This window comes from Hyaena hyaena, unplaced genomic scaffold (assembly GCF_003009895.1).
Source record: "Hyaena hyaena isolate Hyena2069 unplaced genomic scaffold, ASM300989v1 scaffold_1630, whole genome shotgun sequence".
In the NCBI taxonomy this organism is placed as follows: domain Eukaryota; kingdom Metazoa; phylum Chordata; class Mammalia; order Carnivora; family Hyaenidae; genus Hyaena; species Hyaena hyaena.
In genome coordinates, this window is record NW_024082280.1 from 95,912 (window position 1) to 108,866 (window position 12,955).

Sequence of the window (12,955 nt, forward strand, 5' to 3'; positions counted from 1 at the left end):
TCATTATTTATGGATGAATTTGTATAGCCAGAAGACCCAAGCAAATCAATAGAAAAACTATGACAAACAAGATAAGGTAGCAGGATATAAATTTAATATATTAAAATCATTTGGTTAGAAGATATATGGAACAGGGGTGCCTGGCTGGCTCAGTTAGTAGAGTGTATGATTCTTAATCTTGGGGTTGTAAGTTTAAGCCCCAAGTTGGGTGTAGAGATTACTTAAAAATAAAATCTTTAAAAAAAAAAAAAAAAAGAAGAGTGGCACCTGGGTGGCTCAGTCTGTTAAGCTTCAACTTCAGCTCAGATCATGATCTCACAGTTCGTGAGTTTGAGTCCCACATCGGGCTCTCTGCTGTCAGCCTGGAGCCCACTTCAGATCCTCTGTTTCCCTCTCTCTATCATTCCCCCACTCGCATGTGCTCTCTCTCCCTCTCTTAAAAATAGATAAACATTAAAAACATTTTAAAAAAGAAGATATATGGAAGAGAAGGCTCCTTTAGTGTGGTGACAGAAAAGGTAAAATACTGCCTTAATACGTTATGGCTGCTATAACAGAATGCCGTAGACTGGGTGGCTTATAAACAACAGAAATGTATTTTTCACAGTTCTAGAGGATGAAAAGCCCAAGATTAAGGCAGACATACTTGGTGTCTGTTTAGGGCTGCTTCCTGGGTCTAGCTGTGTCCACTGGGGCCTCTTTTATAAGGGCACTAATCCCACTCATGTGGGCTCCACCCTCATGACCTAATCACTTTCCAAAAGCCGTACCTCCAAATACCATCACAGTGAGGATTTGGTTTCAACATCTGAATTTTGAGGCACACAAACATTTATTTATTTTCCCTCTCCTCCTTTTCCCCCCTCCCCCAAGGCACACAAACATTTAGTTTATAGCAAATACTTAGAAACAAACTTAGTAAGAAATGTCCAAAACCTTTATTAGAAAACATTCATAACACTAAGAAGGAACAAATGGAAAGGCATTTCATGTTCTGAAACAGGAAGATTCAAAGTTATAAGGATGTCAAATTAATTTATAAAGTTAATATAAACTCATTAAAATTCCATTTTTCCTTTTTTCCTGAAACTAGACAAACTGAATTGAAGTTCAAATGGAAAAATAACAAGCAAGCATAGCCAGGATATCTCTGAAAAGGAAGAAAAATGATGCGGGACTATTGCTACAATAATGCTCTATAAAAAGACAAAATGAACATACCCAAAGCAATCTACATATTCAATTCAGTCCTTATCAAAATAACACCAGCATTCTTCACAGAGCCAGAACAATCCTAAAATTTGTATGGAACCAGAAAAGACCCCAAATAGCCAAAGAAATCTTGAAAAGAAAAGAGAGAAAAAAAAAAAAAAGCTGGAGGCATCACAATCCCAGACTTCAAGCTGTATTACAAAGCTGTAATCATCAAGACAGTATGGTACTGGCACATTGACAGACACTCAGATCAATGGAACAGACTAGAGAATCCAGAAGTGGACCCGCAAACGCATGGCCAACTTATCTTTGACAAAGCAGGAAAGAATATTCAATGGAATATAGACAGTCTCTTCAACAAGTGGTGCTGGGAAAACTGGACAACTACATGCAGAAAAATGGACCTGGATCACTTTCTTATACCATAAACAAAAATAAACTCAAAATGGATGAGAGACCTAAATGTAAGACAGGAAGCCATCAAAATCCTCAAGGAGAAAGCAGGCAAGAACCTCTCTGACCTTGGCTGCAGCAACTTTTTACTCAACACGTGTCCAGAGGCAAAGGAAACAAAAGCAAAAATGAACTATCGGGACCTCATCAAAATAAAATCTTTTGCACAGCAAAGGAAATAAATTAGCAAAATTAAAAGGCAACCGATGGAATGGGAGAAGATATTTGCAAACCACATATCAGACAAAGGGTTAGTATCCAAAATCTATAAAAAAGTCATCAAAGTCAACACCAAAAAAACAAATAATCCAGTGAAGAAATGGGCTAAAGACATGAACAGACACTTCTCCAAAGAAGACATCCAGATGGCCAACAGACACATGAAACGATGCTCAACATCACTCATCATCAGGGAAATATAAATCAAAACCACAATGAGATGACACCTCACACCGGTTAGTATGGCTAAAATCAACAAGTCAGGCAACAACAGATGTTGGTGAGGATGCAGAGAAAGAGGATCTCTTTTGCACTGCTGGTGGGAATGCAAACTGGTGCAGCCACTCTGGAAAACAGGATGGATATTCCTCAAAAAATTTGAAATAAAACTACCCTACAACCCAGCAATTGCACTACTAGGTATTTATCCAAGGGATACAGGTATGTTGTTTTGAAGGGACACATGAACCCCAATGTTTATAGCAGCGCTATCGACAATAGCCAAAGTATGAAAAGAGCCCAAATGTCCATCAACGGATGAGTGGATAAAGAAGATGTGGTATACATATACAATGGAATCAGCAATCAAAAAGAATGAAATTTTACCATTTGCAACTACGTGGATGGAACTAGAGGGTATCATGCTAAGCAAAATTAGTCAGAGAAAGACAAATATCATATGACTTCACTCATATGAGGACTTTAAGATACAAAACAGATGAACATAAGGGAAGGGAAGCAAAAATAACATAAAAACAGGGAGGGGGACAAAAACATAAGAGACTCTTAAATATGGAGAACAAACGGAGGGTTGCTGGAGGGGTTGTGGGAGGGTGGATGGGCTAAATAGGTAAGGGGCAATAAGGAATCTACTTTTGACATCATTGTTGCACTATATGCTAACTAACTTGGATGTAAATTTTAAAAATTAATTAAAAAAATTTAAAAAGATAAAATGAACATTTACGTATCTAACTTAGAGTCTGTGGATCATTTGAGAGGTTCTACAATCTGCATCAAGCTCTGTTGATCTCAACTAGGCTAGCCCATGTGTCTATACTAAGTTTATGGCTTGGCTAGAGATTGGCTACTATAGGATGCCTTGACTGGGAGGATAAGTCTCATTTCTACATGTCTCTCACATCCTTCCAAGGCTAGCTTAGGTATGTTCTTGTAGCAGTGGCAGGGGCCCAAGGGATGAAACAGAATAGGCAAGAGTTTTTAAAAGTCTCTTCTTATATCAAGTTTGTGAATATCCTGTTAGTTAAAGGAAATTATATGGCCACACTCAAGAGTCAATATGGGAAGGCACTATCAAAGAGTGTGGATACATAGAGATAATGAAAAATTGGGGTCATTAATGCAATCTATCACAAACAACGACTCAAAATCTAGAATCCATGAAAGAAAACATAGATAAATTTGTTTACATAAAATAAAATAAAACTTCCCTGGAAAAAATCCATTAGCAAAGTCAAAAGGATAACATATTGGGGAAAAAATTGACAAATGATATAATTCACAAAGGTTCAATCTCTCTATTTATGTAACAACATTCTAGAAATCAAGGAAAGGCCAATAATCCAACAGAAAAATATAGGATATAAATAGATACCTCATAGAAAAAGACATAAAATTGACACTTAAGCATATGAAAAGATGCTCAACCTCACTTATAAGAAATGTAAAATACCATGAGATACCATTTCTTACCTATCATATTGTTAAAAAAAAATCTAAGTCTTTAATAATATACTTTGTTGGTGAGGCTGCAGTAAAACTGATAAACTCATAAATGGGTGTTAAGTGCAAAATAGTATACCTATGGAAGGAAATTTTGGCAATATCTACCAGTTACAAATATAATTATTGGAATTTATCCTACATAGTTATCTGCGTATGTATGAAATGTCTATTCATTACTATTCATTGCACTATTTGCAATACCAAAAGACTAAAAACATCCCAAGCATCCATAAATAGGGGACTACAGTCATTAAAAAAAATTGAAAGAATTTAAATTCTCTTTTATTAAGCCATGGTCAAGTCATGTTCTTAAGTCCAACTTAACTAGCAGTAAAGACGACTGTTGATCAAGAAAACGTTTTTTAAACAATTTTTATAATGTTTATTTATTTTTGAGAGAGAGAGAGAGAGTAGGGGAGGAGCAGAGAGAGAAAGAGGGAGACAGAATATGAAGCACACTCCAGGCTCTGAGGTGTCAGCACAGAGCCCGATGCGGGGCTCGAACCCACTAACCGTGAGATCATGACCTGAGCAGAAGTCAGACGCTTAACCGACTAAGCCACCCAGTAGCCCCCAAGAAAACGTTTTTAATAAATAAATAAATTATCTCTCTTACTATCTCTACTTTTCTCTCTCTGATATAATGATTTTATAATGACCATTACAGATTTTTAAATATTTTAATACCCACAATCTCAGGAACATGTGTCATAGAAAACTTATATTTTTAAAATTTTAGTTACAGCATTTATAAAATTGACGAATAAATCAATAATTATTTATTTTGATTCTACAATGTGCTTATAGATTACTTCATGTTTAGGAAATTCATGCTATTAAAGCCTTAGAAAATTAGATGGCTATTTTCTTGGCAGTGCTGAATTTGAATGTTTGTGAATAAATATTTTGTACAAATGGGAAAAAAAACTATTGTATATCCACATAATGTAATACTTCAAATAAGTACTCTATACGCTTTCATACAGTGACTTTCTATGTACAGGAAACTCTAATGCTTTGATATAGAAAGATCTCCAGGATGTATTATTAGGAGAAATAAGCAACATGTAGAATAGAATATGCAGTATGTCACCTTTTGTGTAAGAAAGGAGGAGACGGACTAAGATACACTTATGTTTGGGGTGACTGGGTGGTTCAGTCAGTTAAGCATCCCACTTCAGCTCAGGTCATGATCTCGCAGTTTGTGAGTTCAAGCCCTACAATGGGCTCTCTGCTGTCAGCGTGGAGCCTATTTTGGATCTTCTGTTTCCCTCTCTTTGTCCCTCCCCACTCATGTGCATGCATGCCCTCTCTCTCTCTCTCAAAAGTAAATAAACATTAAAAATATTAAAACAGATATATTTATGCTTGTATCTGCATAAAGAAATACTGGAAGAATACAAAACAAACTAATAAAACTGGTAACTGAATCAACACAGTATGGTACTGTCAGAAAAATAGGCAATAGATCAATGGAACAGAATAGAGAGCCCAGAAATAAACCCATGATTGTATAGTCAGTTAATCTAAGACAAAAGAGGCAAGAATATATAATGGGGAAAAGACAGTCTCTTCAACAAATGGTGCTGGGAAAACTGGATGGCTATATGCAAAAGAATAAAATTGGACCATTTTTCTTATACCATACACAAAATAAATTCAAAACGGATTAAAGACCTAAATGTGAGATCCATAACCATAAAACTCCTAGAAGAGAACATAGGCCATAATTTCTTGGACACCAGCTATAGAAACATTTTTCTAGATAAGTTTCCTCAAGCAAATAAAAGTAAAATTAAACTATTAGAACTATACCAAAATAAAAAGCTTTTGCATGGCAAAGGAAACCATCAATAAAGTGAAAAGGCAACCTATTGAATTGTAGAAGATATTTGCAAATGATATATCTGAGAAGGGGTTAATATCCAAAATATATAAAAACTTATATAATTCCTCTCTCTCTCTTTCTCTCTCTCTCTCTACCTCCCCCCCTTAGAATAAATAAATAAACATTTAAGAAATATAGGAACACGTGTTTGGTTCAGTTGGTTAACTGTCTGATGCAGGTCATGATCTCGAAGTTCTTGAGATTGAGCCCTGTGTTGGGCTCTGCACTGATAGCACAGAGCCTACTTGGAATCTTCTCTCTCCTTCTCTCTCTGCCCCTCCCCTGCTCACTCTCTTTCTTAAAATAAATAAATAAACATTAAAAAAAAGAACTTACACAACTCAAAACCAAGAAAAAAAACCAATGTGATTAAAGAATGGGCAGAGGGCCTGAATAGACGTTTTTCCAAAGAAGACATACAAGTGGCCAACAGACCTATGAAAAGATGCTCAACGTCACTAATCATCAGGGAAATGTAAATCAAAACCTCAATGAGATGTCACCTCACACCTGTCGAAATGGCTAGTATGGAAAAGACAAGAAAAAACAAGTGTTGGAGAGGATGTGAAGAAAAAGGAATCCTTGTGCACTATTGGTGAGAATGCAAATTGGTACAGCCACTGTAGGAAACAGTATAGAGATTTTTCAAAACATTAAAAATAGAATTATATGATCCAGTAATTCTACTACTGGGTATTTACCCAAAGAAAATGAAAGCACTAATTTGAAAAGATACCTGTACCCCTGTGTTTACTGCAGCATTATTTACAATACCCAAGATATGGAAGCAACTCAAGTGTCCATCAATAGATGATGGATAAAAATTAAGTGAGATAGATAGGTAGGTAGATAGATAGATAGATAGATAGATAGATCTCACATCTTTTTTCTTTTATTAAAAATTTTTTAATGTTTATTTTTTGAGGGGGTGGAGGGGCAGAAAGAGAGGGAGTCACAGAATCTGAAGCAGGCTCCAGACTATGCACTGTCAGCACAGAACCCAAACACACGAACTGTGAGATCATGACCTGAGTTGAAGTCAGATGCTTAACCAATTGAGCCACCCAGGCACCCCTCATATCTTTTTTCATTTAATGCTTTCTTTTTAAAAAATTTTTAATGTTTTATTTATTTCTGAGAGAGAGAGAGAGAGAGAGACAGCATGAGCAGGGGAGGGTCATAGAGAGAGGGAGACACAGAATCTGACGCAGGCTCCAGGCTCTGAGCTAGCTGTCAGCACAGAGCCCAGCGCAGGATTCGAACCCACAAACCGTGAGATCATGACCTGAGCCGAAGCCAGACGCTTAACCAACTGAGCCGCCCAGGCGCCCCTCATTTAATGCTTTCTATTTCTTTTTGAGAGAGAGATCATGAGAGGGGGAGAGGCAGAAAGAGAGGGAGCAGAGGATCCAAAGTGTGCTCTGTTCTGACAGCAGTGAGCCCAGTGCAGGGCTCGAACTCCTGAACTACAAGATCATGACCTGAGCTGAAGTCGGATGCTCAACCGACTGAGCCATCCAGGCACCTTTCACATCTTCTTTATATATATATCACATCATCTTTATATATAATATACATTTGCATATACATTAAAATCTTGGATTGCAAGTAACTTGTTCTGTGAGTGTTCTGCAAGACGAGCAAACATTTCTAATAAAATTTAACTTGATAAATGAGTGATGTCTTGCAATACTGGTAGTATGTGATGCCAAACGTCATATGATTACAACTGAGCTAATGGTCTCTCTCTCTGTCTCTCTGTCTCTCTGTCTCTGTCTCTCTCTCTCTGTGGGATTGTGTGTGATCATCTCCCATGCTTGGATGCTCAGCTCTGTCTCAGGCCGCGGTGTTTGGCATAAGTCAGTGATTTTTCAGAAAGTTGAAAGGTGCCCACAACTGGCACTAGTGTATTTTTTGTCACTTCAAAGCACCTATGGACAGTCCTTTTCTTTTCCATATGAATAAGCTTAGGAATGCTTTGCTTCATTCTAGGTCAGGCTGCCTGCACATATAGACCCATTCCTCTGCTGCCTTATTGCCAGTTACATTAAATCCAGTATATGACAAGAATTTTTAAATATTGTACTGTAATCAATATCCGTGCAAGCATATACAATGGCCCCATGCAGAAAAAGACTTCATTGAGCCAATAGATAGCAGTGATTCCATTAGTGATCATGAAAGCTGTCTTATGCAATAACACTCGTGTCTCTTGTCTCCCTCCCACCATCAATGATGGTTTTTAAAAGTAAGTGCAGGTTGGGGCGCCTGGATGGCTTAGTCGGTTAAGCGTCCGACTTTCCCTTGGGTCGTGATCTCGTGGTTCGTGGGTTTGAGCCCCGCGTCGGGCCCTGTGCTGACTGCCAGCTCAGAGCTTGGAGCCTGTTTCAGTCTGTGACTCCCTCTCTCTGACCCTCCCCTGCTCACGCTGTCTCTCTCTCTCTCCTAGAAATAAATAAAAATATTTTAAAAAAAGTTGCTGATGAGCAATTAAAAGTAAGTGCAGGTTAAGTTGTTTATTTTTCTTTACATTTTGTATTTTATCATTGTGTATTATATTACAGTATTGTAATAATTTTTATATGAATATTTTTGGTTTGTGGAACAAATCATCTGAGTTTCCATTATTTCTTGTAGGGAAATTCACCTTGATATACAAGTGCTTTGGATTATAAGCATGTTTGGATATAAGCATGTTTCCAGAACAAATTGTGCTCACAAAGCAAGGTTTTACTGTACAGTATATGTGTATATATATTTGCATGTCTATATATATAGACATGCAAATATATATACATACATGCAAATATATATATATACTGTGTGTGTATATATTTGCATGCATATATGTATATATACATATATCTCACATCTTTATATATATATCACATCTTCTTTATACACACACACACACACACACACACACACACACACACACACGAGACAAACGAACAAACAGAAACCCAGACTCTTAAATTCAAAGAACAAATTGGAGGTTGCCAGAGGAAAGGTGGCTGAGGGGAAGAATGAAATAAAGGGGATTAAGAGTACACTTACCCTAATGAGTACTGAGTAATGTATAGAATTGTTGAATCATGACATTGTACACCTGAAACTAATATAACAGTGCCTGTTAATTATACTTCAATAAAAAACAAATGAAAAAAAAAAAAACCCTGGTACCTGCTAAGGTGTGTATGGTGGCAACCAGGTGGAATGAACAAAAGTGATACTTCTTAAAGTATATTTTTTATATGGTTTTGATTTTCAAATTTATGTGTATTATCTATTCAAAAAGAAATAAATTTAAAATATTCACAATAGTAGGAAAAAGTGCAAAGCAACTTGGAATTAAATTAGTAAAAACACAAAATTCTAAAGAGAAAACTTGAAATTCTTAATAAAGAACCCAGGTAGAAGGTGAACTGAACAAATGAGATATTCCATGTTCTTGGATAAAAAGAGTTAATATTTTGATGATGTCAACTCCCTCAAGTTAATCTATACTTTAGTGTGATCCTAATAAAAATTCCAGTAAGATTTTTGAAGAGCTTGATAAACTCTTTTTTAAAATTATGTGGAGGGGTGCCTGAGTGGCTTAGTCGGTTAAGCGTCCGACTTTTGCTTAGGTCATGATCTCGCGGTTCGTGGGTTCGAGCCCCCCGTCGGGGTCTGTGCTGACTGCCAGCTCGGAGCCTGGAGCCTGTTTCAGTCTGTGACTCCCTCTCTCTCTGACCCTCCCCTGCTCACGCTGTCTCTCTCTCTCTCCTAGAAATAAATAAAACATTAAAAAAAATTAAAAATAAAATAAAATAAAATTATGCGGAGATATAGCTGGCAATACTAAAAGAAGACTACAATGGAGGCACTTGCCCTACTAGATGTTACGTTATATTACAAAATATCAAAAATAAGGTAGTATTAATACAAGAACAGAAACATATTTGTGTGTGTACATTTCATAATATATGACAAAGGTGGCATAGCAAATCAATGAAAAAGTAAGAACTGTTTAGTATTTGATAGTGGGAAATATGGCTCATTGTGTCGAAAAAAATAAAATTGCATCCTTACTTATCACTTCATTTGAGAGTGGATTCCAGATAGATTAAAATCTAAGGGTGAAAGATAAAACTATAAAGTTAATAGAAAAAAAGCAGGAGAATATCTTTTTAAAATTAAAAAAGAATTTATTTCTGAGAGAGAGAGAGACAGCGTGAGCAGGGGAGGGTCAGAGAGAGAGAGGGAGACACAGAATCTGAAGCAGGCTCCAGGCTCTGAGCTAGCTGTCAGCACAGAGCCCAACGCGGGACTCAAACCCACAAACCATGAGATCATGACCTGAGCCGAAGTTGGACGCTTAACTGACTGAGCCACCCAGGTGCCCTGAGAATATCTTTGTGACCTGGGAGGAGGGAAATGCTTTTTATTTTTTTTTTATTCTTTTTAAAATATTTTTATTTATTGCTAGGATAGAGAGAGAGAGACAGCATGAGCAGGGGAGGGTCAGAGAGAGAGGGAGTCACAGACTGAAATAGGCTCCAGGCTCCGAGCTGGCAGTCAGCACAGAGCCCGACGCGGGGCTTGAACCCACGAACCGCGAGATCATGGCCTGAGTGAAAGTCGGATGCTTAACCGACTAAGCCACCCAGGCGCCCCAAGGGAAATGCTTTTTAAATAAAACCCCCAAATCAAACATCATAGAGCAAAAACTTGATGGATTTGATTATATAACCATTTTTGTTCAAAAAAAGGCTAATATGGACAAAGTTAAAATAGGGAGATAATATTTGCAGTGTCTGAAACTGATAGGGTACTAATAGCTAGACTAAATAAGGAACTCTAGCAAATAGATAGGAAAGACAGTAATCTCAATGGAAAAAAAATGGGCCAACTCTATAAGCAGGCAATTTACAGAAAGAGGTATTTAGCACACACATGAAAAGATTACTAAAAAAATTCATTAGTAATCAGAGAAATGCAAACTAAAACAAAATATTACCTTATACTTGTTAGACTGGCAAAAACTATAAATCTAGAAAATGTCAAGTGTTAGTGAGCATGTTGGGGACACAGGAATCCTTGTACATTGATGGTAAAACTGTGGACTGGTATAGCCCTCCCAGAGAACCATCTAGCAGTAGTGGTGTTCTTAGTCAAGTTAAGTATATGCACACTTTATGATGCAATCATTCTGGTTCTGAGTGTATGTTCCAGAAGAAATTCTCATACAGGCCAATAAGGGGACATGCACAAGTATGTTCATTGAAGTATTATTTGTGATATCAGGGAGCTGGAGGCAATCTGCTGTCCATCACTGGGGGAATATTCAGGGAAAGTATGAAAGCACACTGTAGTTAGCATGAGCAAGTAGAGCAATGGGTTGGATGTATACACAGTCATAAGTATAGATTTTAAAAACATAAAGCCAAATGAGAAAAGAAATGAGATACCGTTTATGTAAAATAAAAATGCACACATAAAGCTTCCTCCATAGTGGGACAACCTGATGTTATGTTCCTCCTGAGGTGATACAATATGAAGTAAATCATTATTGCTGAAAATATTTAACCTGAATCTAATCATGTCAAAAAAGCAGATGAATCTAGAATGTGGGACATTCTACAAGAAACTGCCTGGACTCTTCAAAAACATTAGTGTAATACAAAACACACACAAAAAAGTATAGGAGTACTGTTCTAGATTTAAAAAAGTTTAAAAAAAGGGGGGGTGCTTGGGTGGCTCAGTCAGTTAAGCATCTGACTTTGACTCTGGTCAATGAGGTCAGGCTCTGTGCTGACAGCTCAGAGCCTGGAGCCTACTTCGAATTCTGTGTCTCCCTCTCTTTCTCTCTGTCCCTCCCCACTCATGGGCTCCCTCTCTCTCTCTCTCTTTCTCAAAAACAAGAATAAACTTTAAAAACAGAAGTTAAAGCAATACAACAACCAAACGTAATGGATAAAACTTGGTTAGATACTGGAATCAAAAAATGATCAGATCTAAAAACATTTTGGACATAATTTGAAAATTTGAATATAGGGTATCTTTGATGGTATTATTGAATTATTGTTAAATTGTCTTAAGTATGATAATGGTATTGTGGTTGTATAGGAGAATGTCCTTCTTCTCGTAGGTGTTGCTGAAGTATTTAGGAGTGAAGTGTTACGTTGCCTGCAACTTTTAAATGGCTCATCAAAAAAGAAAATGTATACATACACATAAAAAAAGATGTAGAGCAAGTCTGGCAAAATATTAAGGGCATATGGGCTTTCACTGCACTAGTCTTTCAAGTGTTCTGAATTTTTAAAATGTGAAAAATAAAAATGTGGGGGAATTACATGCACACAAAACAGCAATACATATTTTGCCAGAACACATATAAAGAAAAAGATCCGCATAAAATATCATAGAATGGATGCCTACAGGAAGAAAATAAGAGTTTGAAGTAAAGATTAAGGTGAATTAAATAAAAACAAAACAACAAAAACCTCTCTGTAAAGTAATTCATATTCATTGACTATATGGAAAACACAGAAAAGCACAATGAAGACAACAAAATTCATCAATAATCTCATTTTCTCTGTGTGTAGTTCTCAAAATATGGTACCTGGACCAGCAGCAGCTGCAGATAATTCTCCTCTCTCTCCCCTCTTCCTCCTCCTCCTCCTTCATCATCATCATTATCATCATCATCATCATCACTTGGAAATTTGTTAGAAATTCAAATTCCTGGGCCTTACCAGACTTACTGAAACAAAACCTGGGTGTAGGGAACAGCAATCAGTGTTCTGACAAGCCCTCCCAGTGATTCTGATGCTGGCCAAGGTTTGAAAACCACTGATCTAGATTTAACCTTCATTAATTTTGTTATTGATACTTGTAGTCTTTCTAAAAAGAGTATGTAATATTTCAGGCATACAAATAGGTATAAAGAATAACATAACACACACCCATGTACCTACTACCTGGATAAAATATTAGACAAACTGTGTATCTCTCTCTCATTCTGTTCCTTTGTTTTCTTCTCTGGAACGAATCAAAATTCTGGATTTGGTATTTAATGTTTTTGAAATTTATCTGGGTTGATATATGCAACTGTTTCTTTTCTTTCTTTCTTTCTTTTTTCTTTTTTTTGCTGCTGTATAGTATCCTGTTGTATAGATGTACTGCTATTTATTCATTCTCTTGTTGGTGAGCTTTTAGATTGTTAATATTTTTTCTCTATTACAAACAGTTATGCAATGAATTTTCTTGCACATGCCTCCTTGTACATATGTTTAAGAATTTCTCTTGGATGGGTGGCTTAGCTGGTTAACCATCTGAATTTATCTCAGGTCATAGTCATGTGGTTCATTACTTTGCACCCTGAGTAGGGCTCTGTGCTGACAACTCAGTGCCTGGAGCCTGCTTTGGAGTCTGTCTCTCTCTCTTGCT